Here is a 16,320-nt window from a genome sequence, read left to right as displayed (position 1 = left end):
GTGTGGCCCCACATTACTACATGATCCAAACCAGAAATAACCCAGGATCCGTTCAACAAGTATGTGAAGAATGCGAAAGTATGAGTCTGATGAGGGCAAATCCTAGACCTATCCCAGACCTAACTTGCGTTATCCTCTAAAATATTTATCAAGACCAGGTTTAATTGAATGTTTCAGTGTGGTACCACATTACTGCGTGATCCAAACTAGAAAAAACCCAGGATCCGTTCAACAAGTATGTGAAGAATGCGAAAGTATGAGTCTGATCAGTGAAAATCTCAGGCCTTACCTAGACCTAACTTGCGTCGTCCTCTAAAACATCGATGGAAACCAGGTTTCATTGACTGTTTCAGTGTGGTACTACATTACTACGTGATGCAATCCAGGAAAAGCCCAGGATCTAGCCATCAAGTATGAGAAATATGCGAAAGAATGAGCCTGATGAGAGCAAATCCCAGACCTAACCTAGACCTAACATGCGTTATCCTCTAAAATATTGATCGAAACCAGGTTTAATTGACTGTTTCAGCGTGGTACCACATTACTACGTGATACAATCCAGAAACAGCCCATGATCTAGCCATGAAGTATGAGAAACATGCGAAAGTATGAGCCTGATGAGGGCAAATCCCAGGCCTAACCCAGACCTAAGATGCGTTAGCCTCTAAAATATTTATCCAGACCAGGTTTCATTGAATGTTTCAGTGTGGTCCCACATTACTAAGTGATCCAAACCAGAAAAAACCCAGGATCCGTTCAACAAGTATGTGAAAAACGCTAAACTGTGAGCCTGATGAGGGCAAATCTTAGACCTAACCCAGACCTAAGATGCGTTATCCTCTAAAATATTTATCCAGTCCAGGTTTCATTGAACGTTTCAGTGTGGTACCACTTTACTACGTGATCCAATCCAGAAATAGCCCAGGATCTAGCCATGAAGTAAGAGAAATATGCGAAAGTAAGGGCCTGATGAGGGCAAATCCTAGACCTATCCCAGACGTAACTTGCGTTATCCTCTAAAATATTGATCGAAACCAGGTTTAATTGACTGTTTCAGCGTGGTACCACATTACTACGTGATACAATCCAGAAACAGCCCAGGGTCTAGCCTTGAAGTATGAGAAATATGCGAAAGTATGAGCCTGATGAGGGCAAATCCCAGGCCTAACCCAGACCTAAGATGCGTTATCCTCTAAAATATTTATCCAGTCCAGGTTTAATTGACTGTTTCAGCGTGGTACTACATTACTACGTGATGCAATCCAGAAAAAGCCCAGGATCTAGCCATCAAGTATGAGAAATATGCGAAAGAATGAGCCTGATGAGAGCAAATCCCAGACCTAACCTAGACCTAACATGCGTTATCCTCTAAAATATTGAGCGAAACCAGGTTTAATGGACTGTTTCAGTGTGGTACCACACTACTTCGTGATGCAAACCAGAAAAAACCCAGGATCTGTTCAACAAGTATGTGAAAAACGCTAAACTGTGAGCCTGATGAGGGCAAATCTTAGACCTAACCCAGACCTAAGATGCATTATCCTCTAAAATATTTATCCAGACCAGGTTGCATTGAATGTTTCGGTGTGGTCCCACATTACTACGTGATCCAAACCAGAAAAAACCCAGGATCCGTTCAACAAGTATGTGAAGAATGCGAAGGTATGAGTCTGATGAGGTCAAATCCCAGACCAATCCCAGACTTAACATGCGTTATCCTCTAAAATATTGATCGAAACCAGGTTTAATCGACTGTTTCAGTGTGGTACCACATTACTACGTGATCCAAACCAGAAAAAACCCAGGATCTAGCCATCAAGTATGAGAAATATGCGAAAGAATGAGCCTGATGAGAGCAAATCCCAGACCTAACCTAGACCTTACATGCGTTATCCTCTAAAATATTGAGCGAAACCAGGTTTAATGGACTGTTTCAGTGTGGTACCACACTGCTTCGTGATCCAAACCAGAAAAAACCCAGGATCTGTTCAACAAGTATGTGAAGAATGCGAAAGTATGAGTCTGATGAGTGAAAATCCCAGGCCTAACCTAGACCTAACATGCGTTATCCTCAAAAATATTGATCGAAACCTGGTTTAATCGTCTGTTTCAGCGTGGTACCACATTACTACGTGATCCAAACCAGAAATAACCCAGGATCCGTTCAACAAGTATGTGAAGAATGCGAAAGTATGAGTCTGATGAGGGCAAATCCTAGACCTATCCCAGACCTAACTTGCGTTATCCTCTAAAATATTTATCAAGACCAGGTTTAATTGAATGTTTCAGTGTGGTACCACATTACTGCGTGATCCAAACTAGAAAAAACCCAGGATCCGTTCAACAAGTATGTGAAGAATGCGAAAGCATGAGTCTGATGAGTGAAAATCCCAGGCCTAACCTAGACCTAACATGCGTTATCCTCAAAAATATTGATCGAAACCTGGTTTAATCGTCTGTTTCAGCGTGGTACCACATTACTACGTGATCCAAACCAGAAATAACCCAGGATCCGTTCAACAAGTATGTGAAGAATGCGAAAGTATGAGTCTGATGAGGGCAAATCCTAGACCTATCCCAGACCTAACTAACGTTATCCTCTAAAATATTTATCAAGACCAGGTTTAATTGAATGTTTCAGTGTGGTACCACATTACTGCGTGATCCAAACTAGAAAAAACCCAGGATCCGTTCAACAAGTATGTGAAGAATGCGAAAGCATGAGTCTGATGAGTGAAAATCCCAGACCTAACCTAGACCTAACATGCGTTATCCTCTAAAATATTGATCGAAACCTGGTTTAATCGACTGTTTCAGTGTGGTACTACATTACTACGTGATGCAATCCAGAAAAAGCCCAGGATCTAGCCATCAAGTATGAGAAATATGCGAAAGAATGAGCCTGATGAGAGCAAATCCCAGACCTAACCTAGACCTAACATGCGTTATCCTCTAAAATATTGAGCGAAACCAGGTTTAATGGACTGTTTCAGTGTGGTACCACACTACTTCGTGATGCAAACCAGAAAAAACCCAGGATCTGTTCAACAAGTATGTGAAAAACGCTAAACTGTGAGCCTGATGAGGGCAAATCTTAGACCTAACCCAGACCTAAGATGAGTTATCCTCTAAAATATTTATCCAGACCAGGTTGCATTGAATGTTTCGGTGTGGTCCCACATTACTACGTGATCCAAACCAGAAAAAACCCAGGATCCGTTCAACAAGTATGTGAAGAATGCGACAGTATGAGTCTGATGAGTGAAAATCCCAGGCCTAACCTAGACCTAACATGCGTTATCCTCTAAAATATTGATCGAAACCTGGTTTAATCGACTGTTTCAGTGTGGTACCACATTACTATGTGATCCAAACCAGAAAATAACCCAGGATCTGTTCAAGGAGGTTGTGAAGTGTGCGAAAGTATGAGTCTGATGAGGTCAAATCCCAGACCTATCCCAGACCTAACTTGCGTTATCCTCAAAAATATTGATCGAAACCAGGTTTAATCGACTGTTTCAGTGTGGTACCACATTACTACGTGATCCAAACCAGGAAAAACCCAGGATCCGTTCAACAAGTATGTGAAGAATGCGAAATTATGAGTCTGATGAGGTCATATCCCAGACCTATCCCAGACCTAACTTGCGTTATCCTCAAAAATATTGATCGAAACCAGGTTTAATCGACTGTTTCAGTGTGGTACCACATTACTACGTGATCCAAACCAGGAAAAACCCAGGATCCGTTCAACAAGTATGTGAAGAATGCGAAATTATGAGTCTGATGAGTGAAAATCCCAGACCTAACCTAGACGTAACATGCGTTATCCTCTAAAATATTGATCGAAACCTGGTTTAATCGACTGTTTCTCTGTGGTCCCACATTACTACGTGATGCAATCTAGAAAAAGCCCAGGATCTAGCCATCAAGTATGAGAAATATGCGAAAGAATGAGCCTGATGACAGCAAATCCCAGACCTAACCTAGACCTAACATGCGTTATCCTCTAAAATATTGAGCGAAACCAGGTTTAATGGACTGTTTCAGTGTGGTACCACATTACTACGTGATCCAAACCAGAAACAACCCAGGATCTGTTCAACAAGTATGTGAAAAACGCGAAACTGTGAGCCTGATGAGAGCAAATCCCAGACCTAACTTAGACGTAACATGAATTATTCTCTACAATATTGATCGAAACCAGGTTTAATTGACTGTTTCAGTGTAGTCCCACATTACTACGTGATCCAAACCAGAAAAAACCCAGGATCCGTTAAACAAGTATGTGAAGAATGCGAAAGTATGAGTCTGATGAGTGAAAATCCCAGGCCTAACCTAGACCTAACATGAATTATTCTCTAAAATATTGATCGAAACCAGGTTTAATCGACTGTTTCAGTGTGGTACCACATTACTACGTGATCCAAACCAGAAAAAAACCCAGGATCTGATCAACGAGTATGTCAAGTGTGCGACAGTATGACCCTGATGAGGGCTAACCCCAGACCTATCCCAGACCTAACATGCGTTATCCTCTAAAATATTGATCGAAACCAGGTTTAATTGACTGTTTCAGTGTGGTCCCACATTACTACGTGATCCAAACCAGAAAAAACCCAGGATCCGTTAAACAAGTATGTGAAGAATGCGAAAGTATGAGTCTGATGAGTGAAAATCCCAGGCCTAAACTAGACCTAACATGCGTTATCCTCAATAATATTCATCGAAACCAGGTTTAATTGACTGTTTCAGTGTGGTCCCACATTACTACGTGATCCAAACCAGAAAAAACCCAGGATCCGTTAAACAAGTATGTGAAGAATGCGAAAGTATGAGTCTGATGAGTGAAAATCCCAGGCCTAAACTAGACCTAACATGCGTTATCCTCAATAATATTGATCGAAACCAGGTTTAATCGACTGTTTCAGTGTGGTACCACATTACTACGTGATCCAAACCAGAAAAAAACCCAGGATCTGATCAACGAGTATGTCAAGTGTGCGACAGTATGACCCTGATGAGGGCTAACCCCAGACCTATCCCAGACCTAACATGCGTTATCCTCTAAAATATTGATCGAAACCAGGTTTAATTGACTGTTTCAGTGTGGTCCCACATTACTACGTGATCCAAACCAGAAAAAACCCCGGATCCGTTCAACAAGTATGTGAAGAATGCGAAAGTATGAGTCTGATGAGTGAAAATCCCAGGCCTAACCTAGACCTAACATGAATTATTCTGTAAAATATTGATCAAAACCAGATTTAATTGACTGTTTCAGTGTGGTCCCACATTACTACGTGATCCAAACCAGAAAAAACCCAGACCCCCCCAAAAAACAACTATGTGAAGAATGCGAAAGTATGAGTCTGATGAGTGAAAATCCCAGGCCTAAACTAGACCTAACATGCGTTATCCTCAAAAATATTGATCGAAACCTGGTTTAATCGACTGGTTCACTGTGGTCCCACATTACTACGTGATGCAATCTAGAAAAAGCCCAGGATCTAGCCATCAAGTATGAGAAATATGCGAAAGAATGAGCCTGATGACAGCAAATCCCAGACCTAACCTAGACCTAACATGCGTTATCCTCTAAAATATTGAGCGAAACCAGGTTTAATGGACTGTTTCAGTGTGGTACCACATTACTACGTGATCCAAACCAGAAACAACCCAGGATCTGTTCAACAAGTATGTGAAGAATGCGAAAGTATGAGTCTGATGAGTGAAAATCCCAGGCCTAACCTAGACCTAACATGCGTTATCCTCAAAAATATTGATCGAAACCTGGTTTAATCGTCTGTTTCAGCGTGGTACCACATTACTACGTGATACAATCCAGAAACAGCCCAGGGTCTAGTCTTGAAGTATGGGAAATATGCGAAAGTATGAGCCTGATGAGGGCAAATCCTAGACCTAACCCAGACCTAACATGCGTTATCCTCTAAAATATTTATCAAGACCAGGTTTAATTGATTGTTTCAGTGTGGTCCCACATTACTACGTGATCCAAACCAGAAAAAACCCAGGATCTGTTCAACATGTATGAGAAATATGCGAAAGAATGAGCCTGATGAGAGCAAATCCCAGACCTAACCTAGACCTAACATGAATTATTCTCTAAAATATTGATCGAAACCAGGTTTAATTGACTGTTTCAGTGTGGCCCCACATTACTACATGATCCAAACCAGAAATAACCCAGGATCCGTTCAACAAGTATGTGAAGAATGCGAAAGTATGAGTCTGATGAGGGCAAATCCTAGACCTATCCCAGACCTAACTTGCGTTATCCTCTAAAATATTTATCAAGACCAGGTTTAATTGAATGTTTCAGTGTGGTACCACATTACTGCGTGATCCAAACTAGAAAAAACCCAGGATCCGTTCAACAAGTATGTGAAGAATGCGAAAGTATGAGTCTGATCAGTGAAAATCTCAGGCCTTACCTAGACCTAACTTGCGTCGTCCTCTAAAACATTGATGGAAACCAGGTTTCATTGACTGTTTCAGTGTGGTACTACATTACTACGTGATGCAATCCAGGAAAAGCCCAGGATCTAGCCATCAAGTATGAGAAATATGCGAAAGAATGAGCCTGATGAGAGCAAATCCCAGACCTAACCTAGACCTAACATGCGTTATCCTCTAAAATATTGATCGAAACCAGGTTTAATTGACTGTTTCAGCGTGGTACCACATTACTACGTGATACAATCCAGAAACAGCCCATGATCTAGCCATGAAGTATGAGAAACATGCGAAAGTATGAGCCTGATGAGGGCAAATCCCAGGCCTAACCCAGACCTAAGATGCGTTAGCCTCTAAAATATTTATCCAGACCAGGTTTCATTGAATGTTTCAGTGTGGTCCCACATTACTAAGTGATCCAAACCAGAAAAAACCCAGGATCCGTTCAACAAGTATGTGAAAAACGCTAAACTGTGAGCCTGATGAGGGCAAATCTTAGACCTAACCCAGACCTAAGATGCGTTATCCTCTAAAATATTTATCCAGTCCAGGTTTCATTGAACGTTTCAGTGTGGTACCACTTTACTACGTGATCCAATCCAGAAATAGCCCAGGATCTAGCCATGAAGTAAGAGAAATATGCGAAAGTAAGGGCCTGATGAGGGCAAATCCTAGACCTATCCCAGACGTAACTTGCGTTATCCTCTAAAATATTGATCGAAACCAGGTTTAATTGACTGTTTCAGCGTGGTACCACATTACTACGTGATACAATCCAGAAACAGCCCAGGGTCTAGCCTTGAAGTATGAGAAATATGCGAAAGTATGAGCCTGATGAGGGCAAATCCCAGGCCTAACCCAGACCTAAGATGCGTTATCCTCTAAAATATTTATCCAGTCCAGGTTTAATTGACTGTTTCAGCGTGGTACTACATTACTACGTGATGCAATCCAGAAAAAGCCCAGGATCTAGCCATCAAGTATGAGAAATATGCGAAAGAATGAGCCTGATGAGAGCAAATCCCAGACCTAACCTAGACCTAACATGCGTTATCCTCTAAAATATTGAGCGAAACCAGGTTTAATGGACTGTTTCAGTGTGGTACCACACTACTTCGTGATGCAAACCAGAAAAAACCCAGGATCTGTTCAACAAGTATGTGAAAAACGCTAAACTGTGAGCCTGATGAGGGCAAATCTTAGACCTAACCCAGACCTAAGATGCATTATCCTCTAAAATATTTATCCAGACCAGGTTGCATTGAATGTTTCGGTGTGGTCCCACATTACTACGTGATCCAAACCAGAAAAAACCCAGGATCCGTTCAACAAGTATGTGAAGAATGCGAAGGTATGAGTCTGATGAGGTCAAATCCCAGACCAATCCCAGACTTAACATGCGTTATCCTCTAAAATATTGATCGAAACCAGGTTTAATCGACTGTTTCAGTGTGGTACCACATTACTACGTGATCCAAACCAGAAAAAACCCAGGATCTAGCCATCAAGTATGAGAAATATGCGAAAGAATGAGCCTGATGAGAGCAAATCCCAGACCTAACCTAGACCTTACATGCGTTATCCTCTAAAATATTGAGCGAAACCAGGTTTAATGGACTGTTTCAGTGTGGTACCACACTGCTTCGTGATCCAAACCAGAAAAAACCCAGGATCTGTTCAACAAGTATGTGAAGAATGCGAAAGTATGAGTCTGATGAGTGAAAATCCCAGGCCTAACCTAGACCTAACATGCGTTATCCTCAAAAATATTGATCGAAACCTGGTTTAATCGTCTGTTTCAGCGTGGTACCACATTACTACGTGATCCAAACCAGAAATAACCCAGGATCCGTTCAACAAGTATGTGAAGAATGCGAAAGTATGAGTCTGATGAGGGCAAATCCTAGACCTATCCCAGACCTAACTTGCGTTATCCTCTAAAATATTTATCAAGACCAGGTTTAATTGAATGTTTCAGTGTGGTACCACATTACTGCGTGATCCAAACTAGAAAAAACCCAGGATCCGTTCAACAAGTATGTGAAGAATGCGAAAGCATGAGTCTGATGAGTGAAAATCCCAGGCCTAACCTAGACCTAACATGCGTTATCCTCAAAAATATTGATCGAAACCTGGTTTAATCGTCTGTTTCAGCGTGGTACCACATTACTACGTGATCCAAACCAGAAATAACCCAGGATCCGTTCAACAAGTATGTGAAGAATGCGAAAGTATGAGTCTGATGAGGGCAAATCCTAGACCTATCCCAGACCTAACTAACGTTATCCTCTAAAATATTTATCAAGACCAGGTTTAATTGAATGTTTCAGTGTGGTACCACATTACTGCGTGATCCAAACTAGAAAAAACCCAGGATCCGTTCAACAAGTATGTGAAGAATGCGAAAGCATGAGTCTGATGAGTGAAAATCCCAGACCTAACCTAGACCTAACATGCGTTATCCTCTAAAATATTGATCGAAACCTGGTTTAATCGACTGTTTCAGTGTGGTACTACATTACTACGTGATGCAATCCAGAAAAAGCCCAGGATCTAGCCATCAAGTATGAGAAATATGCGAAAGAATGAGCCTGATGAGAGCAAATCCCAGACCTAACCTAGACCTAACATGCGTTATCCTCTAAAATATTGAGCGAAACCAGGTTTAATGGACTGTTTCAGTGTGGTACCACACTACTTCGTGATGCAAACCAGAAAAAACCCAGGATCTGTTCAACAAGTATGTGAAAAACGCTAAACTGTGAGCCTGATGAGGGCAAATCTTAGACCTAACCCAGACCTAAGATGAGTTATCCTCTAAAATATTTATCCAGACCAGGTTGCATTGAATGTTTCGGTGTGGTCCCACATTACTACGTGATCCAAACCAGAAAAAACCCAGGATCCGTTCAACAAGTATGTGAAGAATGCGACAGTATGAGTCTGATGAGTGAAAATCCCAGGCCTAACCTAGACCTAACATGCGTTATCCTCTAAAATATTGATCGAAACCTGGTTTAATCGACTGTTTCAGTGTGGTACCACATTACTATGTGATCCAAACCAGAAAATAACCCAGGATCTGTTCAAGGAGGTTGTGAAGTGTGCGAAAGTATGAGTCTGATGAGGTCAAATCCCAGACCTATCCCAGACCTAACTTGCGTTATCCTCAAAAATATTGATCGAAACCAGGTTTAATCGACTGTTTCAGTGTGGTACCACATTACTACGTGATCCAAACCAGGAAAAACCCAGGATCCGTTCAACAAGTATGTGAAGAATGCGAAATTATGAGTCTGATGAGGTCATATCCCAGACCTATCCCAGACCTAACTTGCGTTATCCTCAAAAATATTGATCGAAACCAGGTTTAATCGACTGTTTCAGTGTGGTACCACATTACTACGTGATCCAAACCAGGAAAAACCCAGGATCCGTTCAACAAGTATGTGAAGAATGCGAAATTATGAGTCTGATGAGTGAAAATCCCAGACCTAACCTAGACGTAACATGCGTTATCCTCTAAAATATTGATCGAAACCTGGTTTAATCGACTGTTTCAGTGTGGTACCACATTACTATGTGATCCAAACCACAAAATAACCCACGATCTGTTCAACGAGTATGTGAAGTGTGCGAAAGTATGAGTCTGATGAGGTCAAATCCCAGACCAATCCCAGACTTAACATGCGTTATCCTCTAAAATATTGATCGAAACCAGGTTTAATCGACTGTTTCAGTGTGGTACCACATTACTACGTGATCCAAACCAGAAAAAACCCAGGATCTAGCCATCAAGTATGAGAAATATGCGAAAGAATGAGCCTGATGAGAGCAAATCCCAGACCTAACCTAGACCTTACATGCGTTATCCTCTAAAATATTGAGCGAAACCAGGTTTAATGGACTGTTTCAGTGTGGTACCACACTGCTTCGTGATCCAAACCAGAAAAAACCCAGGATCTGTTCAACAAGTATGTGAAGAATGCGAAAGTATGAGTCTGATGAGTGAAAATCCCAGGCCTAACCTAGACCTAACATGCGTTATCCTCAAATATATTGATCGAAACCTGGTTTAATCGTCTGTTTCAGCGTGGTACCACATTACTACGTGATCCAAACCAGGAAAAACCCAGGATCCGTTCAACAAGTATGTGAAGAATGCGAAATTATGAGTCTGATGAGGTCATATCCCAGACCTATCCCAGACCTAACTTGCGTTATCCTCAAAAATATTGATCGAAACCTGGTTTAATCGACTGTTTCAGTGTGGTACCACACTACTTCGTGATGCAAACCAGAAAAAACCCAGGATCTGTTCAACAAGTATGTGAAAAACGCTAAACTGTGAGCCTGATGAGGGCAAACCTTAGACCTAACCCAGACCTAAGATGAGTTATCCTCTAAAATATTTATCCAGACCAGGTTGCATTGAATGTTTCGGTGTGGTCCCACATTACTACGTGATCCAAACCAGAAAAAACCCAGGATCCGTTCAACAAGTATGTGAAGAATGCGACAGTATGAGTCTGATGAGTGAAAATCCCAGGCCTAACCTAGACCTAACATGCGTTATCCTCTAAAATATTGATCGAAACCTGGTTTAATCGACTGTTTCAGTGTGGTACCACATTACTATGTGATCCAAACCAGAAAATAACCCAGGATCTGTTCAAGGAGGTTGTGAAGTGTGCGAAAGTATGAGTCTGATGAGGTCAAATCCCAGACCTATCCCAGACCTAACCTGCGTTATCCTCAAAAATATTGATCGAAACCAGGTTTAATCGACTGTTTCAGTGTGGTACCACATTACTAGGTGATCCAAACCAGGAAAAACCCAGGATCCGTTCAACAAGTATGTGAAGAATGCGAAATTATGAGTCTGATGAGGTCATATCCCAGACCTATCCCAGACCTAACTTGCGTTATCCTCAAAAATATTGATCGATACCAGGTTTAATCGACTGTTTCAGTGTGGTACCACATTACTACGTGATCCAAACCAGGAAAAACCCAGGATCTAGCCATCAAGTATGAGAAATATGCGAAAGAATGAGCCTGATGAGAGCAAATCCCAGACCTAACCTAGACCTTACATGCGTTATCCTCTAAAATATTGATCGAAACCTGGTTTAATCGACTGTTTCAGTGTGGTACCACATTACTACGTGATCCAAACCAGGAAAAACCCAGGATCCGTTCAACAAGTATGTGAAGAATGCGAAATTATGAGTCTGATGAGTGAAAATCCCAGACCTAACCTAGACGTAACATGCGTTATCCTCTAAAATATTGATCGAAACCTGGTTTAATCGACTGTTTCAGTGTGGTACCACATTACTACGTGATCCAAACCAGAAAAAACCCAGGATCTAGCCATCAAGTATGAGAAATATGCGAAAGAATGAGCCTGATGAGAGCAAATCCCAGACCTAACCTAGACCTTACATGCGTTATCCTCTAAAATATTGAGCGAAACCAGGTTTAATGGACTGTTTCAGTGTGGTACCACACTGCTTCGTGATCCAAACCAGAAAAAACCCAGGATCTGTTCAACAAGTATGTGAAGAATGCGAAAGTATGAGTCTGATGAGTGAAAATCCCAGGCCTAACCTAGACCTAACATGCGTTATCCTCAAAAATATTGATCGAAACCTGGTTTAATCGTCTGTTTCAGCGTGGTACCACATTACTATGTGATCCAAACCACAAAATAACCCAGGATCTGCTCAACGAGTATGTGAAGTGTGCGAAAGTATGAGTCTGATGAGGTCAAATCCCAGACCAATCCCAGACTTAACATGCGTTATCCTCTAAAATATTGATCGAAACCAGGTTTAATCGACTGTTTCAGTGTGGTACCACATTACTACGTGATCCAAACCAGAAAAAACCCAGGATCTAGCCATCAAGTATGGGAAATATGCGAAAGAATGAGCCTGATGAGAGCAAATCCCAGACCTAACCTAGACCTTACATGCGTTATCCTCTAAAATATTGATCGAAACCTGGTTTAATCGACTGTTTCAGTGTGGTACCACATTACTATGTGATCCAAACCTGAAAATAACCCAGGATCTGTTCAAGGAGGTTGTGAAGTGTGCGAAAGTATGAGTCTGATGAGGTCAAATCCCAGACCTATCCCAGACCTAACTTGCGTTATCCTCAAAAATATTGATCGAAACCAGGTTTAATCGACTGTTTCAGTGTGGTACCACATTACTACGTGATCCAAACCAGGAAAAACCCAGGATCCGTTCAACAAGTATGTGAAGAATGCGAAATTATGAGTCTGATGAGTGAAAATCCCAGACCTAACCTAGACGTAACATGCGTTATCCTCTAAAATATTGATCGAAACCTGGTTTAATCGACTGTTTCAGTGTGGTACCACATTACTACGTGATCCAAACCAGAAAAAACCCAGGCTCTAGCCATCAAGTATGAGAAATATGCGAAAGAATGAGCCTGATGAGAGCAAATCCCAGACCTAACCTAGACCTTACATGCGTTATCCTCTAAAATATTGAGCGAAACCAGGTTTAATGGACTGTTTCAGTGTGGTACCACACTGCTTCGTGATCCAAACCAGAAAAAACCCAGGATCTGTTCAACATGTATGAGATATATGCGAAAGAATGAGCCTGATGAGAGCAAATCCCAGACCTAACCTAGACCTAACATGAATTATTCTCTAAAATATTGATCGAAACCAGGTTTAATTGACTGTTTCAGTGTGGTCCCACATTACTACATGATCCAAACCTGAAATAACCCAGGATCCGTTCAACAAGTATGTGAAGAATGCGAAAGTATGAGTCTGATGAGGGCAAATCCTAGACCTATCCCAGACCTAACTTGCGTTATCCTCTAAAATATTTATCAAGACCAGGTTTAATTGAATGTTTCAGTGTGGTACCACATTACTGCGTGATCCAAACTAGAAAAAACCCAGGATCCGTTCAACAAGTATGTGAAGAATGCGAAAGTATGAGTCTGATGAGGTCAAATCCCAGACCTATCCCAGACCTAACTTGCGTTATCCTCAAAAATATTGATCGAAACCAGGTTTAATGGACTGTTTCAGTGTGGTACCACACTGCTTCGTGATCCAAACCAGAAAAAACCCAGGATCTGTTCAACAAGTATGTGAAGAATGCGAAAGTATGAGTCTGATGAGTGAAAATCCCAGGCCTAACCTAGACCTAACATGCGTTATCCTCAAATATATTGATCGAAACCTGGTTTAATCGTCTGTTTCAGCGTGGTACCACATTACTACGTGATCCAAACCAGGAAAAACCCAGGATCCGTTCAACAAGTATGTGAAGAATGCGAAATTATGAGTCTGATGAGGTCATATCCCAGACCTATCCCAGACCTAACTTGCGTTATCCTCAAAAATATTGATCGAAACCTGGTTTAATCGACTGTTTCAGTGTGGTACCACACTACTTCGTGATGCAAACCAGAAAAAACCCAGGATCTGTTCAACAAGTATGTGAAAAACGCTAAACTGTGAGCCTGATGAGGGCAAACCTTAGACCTAACCCAGACCTAAGATGAGTTATCCTCTAAAATATTTATCCAGACCAGGTTGCATTGAATGTTTCGGTGTGGTCCCACATTACTACGTGATCCAAACCAGAAAAAACCCAGGATCCGTTCAACAAGTATGTGAAGAATGCGACAGTATGAGTCTGATGAGTGAAAATCCCAGGCCTAACCTAGACCTAACATGCGTTATCCTCTAAAATATTGATCGAAACCTGGTTTAATCGACTGTTTCAGTGTGGTACCACATTACTATGTGATCCAAACCAGAAAATAACCCAGGATCTGTTCAAGGAGGTTGTGAAGTGTGCGAAAGTATGAGTCTGATGAGGTCAAATCCCAGACCTATCCCAGACCTAACTTGCGTTATCCTCAAAAATATTGATCGAAACCAGGTTTAATCGACTGTTTCAGTGTGGTACCACATTACTAGGTGATCCAAACCAGGAAAAACCCAGGATCCGTTCAACAAGTATGTGAAGAATGCGAAATTATGAGTCTGATGAGGTCATATCCCAGACCTATCCCAGACCTAACTTGCGTTATCCTCAAAAATATTGATCGATACCAGGTTTAATCGACTGTTTCAGTGTGGTACCACATTACTACGTGATCCAAACCAGGAAAAACCCAGGATCTAGCCATCAAGTATGAGAAATATGCGAAAGAATGAGCCTGATGAGAGCAAATCCCAGACCTAACCTAGACCTTACATGCGTTATCCTCTAAAATATTGATCGAAACCTGGTTTAATCGACTGTTTCAGTGTGGTACCACATTACTACGTGATCCAAACCAGGAAAAACCCAGGATCCGTTCAACAAGTATGTGAAGAATGCGAAATTATGAGTCTGATGAGTGAAAATCCCAGACCTAACCTAGACGTAACATGCGTTATCCTCTAAAATATTGATCGAAACCTGGTTTAATCGACTGTTTCAGTGTGGTACCACATTACTACGTGATCCAAACCAGAAAAAACCCAGGATCTAGCCATCAAGTATGAGAAATATGCGAAAGAATGAGCCTGATGAGAGCAAATCCCAGACCTAACCTAGACCTTACATGCGTTATCCTCTAAAATATTGAGCGAAACCAGGTTTAATGGACTGTTTCAGTGTGGTACCACACTGCTTCGTGATCCAAACCAGAAAAAACCCAGGATCTGTTCAACAAGTATGTGAAGAATGCGAAAGTATGAGTCTGATGAGTGAAAATCCCAGGCCTAACCTAGACCTAAAATGCGTTATCCTCAAAAATATTGATCGAAACCTGGTTTAATCGTCTGTTTCAGCGTGGTACCACATTACTATGTGATCCAAACCACAAAATAACCCAGGATCTGCTCAACGAGTATGTGAAGTGTGCGAAAGTATGAGTCTGATGAGGTCAAATCCCAGACCAATCCCAGACTTAACATGCGTTATCCTCTAAAATATTGATCGAAACCAGGTTTAATCGACTGTTTCAGTGTGGTACCACATTACTACGTGATCCAAACCAGAAAAAACCCAGGATCTAGCCATCAAGTATGGGAAATATGCGAAAGAATGAGCCTGATGAGAGCAAATCCCAGACCTAACCTAGACCTTACATGCGTTATCCTCTAAAATATTGATCGAAACCTGGTTTAATCGACTGTTTCAGTGTGGTACCACATTACTATGTGATCCAAACCTGAAAATAACCCAGGATCTGTTCAAGGAGGTTGTGAAGTGTGCGAAAGTATGAGTCTGATGAGGTCAAATCCCAGACCTATCCCAGACCTAACTTGCGTTATCCTCAAAAATATTGATCGAAACCAGGTTTAATCGACTGTTTCAGTGTGGTACCACATTACTACGTGATCCAAACCAGGAAAAACCCAGGATCCGTTCAACAAGTATGTGAAGAATGCGAAATTATGAGTCTGATGAGTGAAAATCCCAGACCTAACCTAGACGTAACATGCGTTATCCTCTAAAATATTGATCGAAACCTGGTTTAATCGACTGTTTCAGTGTGGTACCACATTACTACGTGATCCAAACCAGAAAAAACCCAGGCTCTAGCCATCAAGTATGAGAAATATGCGAAAGAATGAGCCTGATGAGAGCAAATCCCAGACCTAACCTAGACCTTACATGCGTTATCCTCTAAAATATTGAGCGAAACCAGGTTTAATGGACTGTTTCAGTGTGGTACCACACTGCTTCGTGATCCAAACCAGAAAAAACCCAGGATCTGTTCAACATGTATGAGAAATATGCGAAAGAATAAGCCTGATGAGAGCAAATCCCAGACCTAACC

The sequence above is a fragment of the Colletes latitarsis genome, unplaced genomic scaffold (assembly GCF_051014445.1).
Source record: "Colletes latitarsis isolate SP2378_abdomen unplaced genomic scaffold, iyColLati1 scaffold0007, whole genome shotgun sequence".
In the NCBI taxonomy this organism is placed as follows: domain Eukaryota; kingdom Metazoa; phylum Arthropoda; class Insecta; order Hymenoptera; family Colletidae; genus Colletes; species Colletes latitarsis.
The sequence above is the reverse complement of the archived record's forward strand: the minus strand, read 5'-3'. Positions refer to the sequence as shown.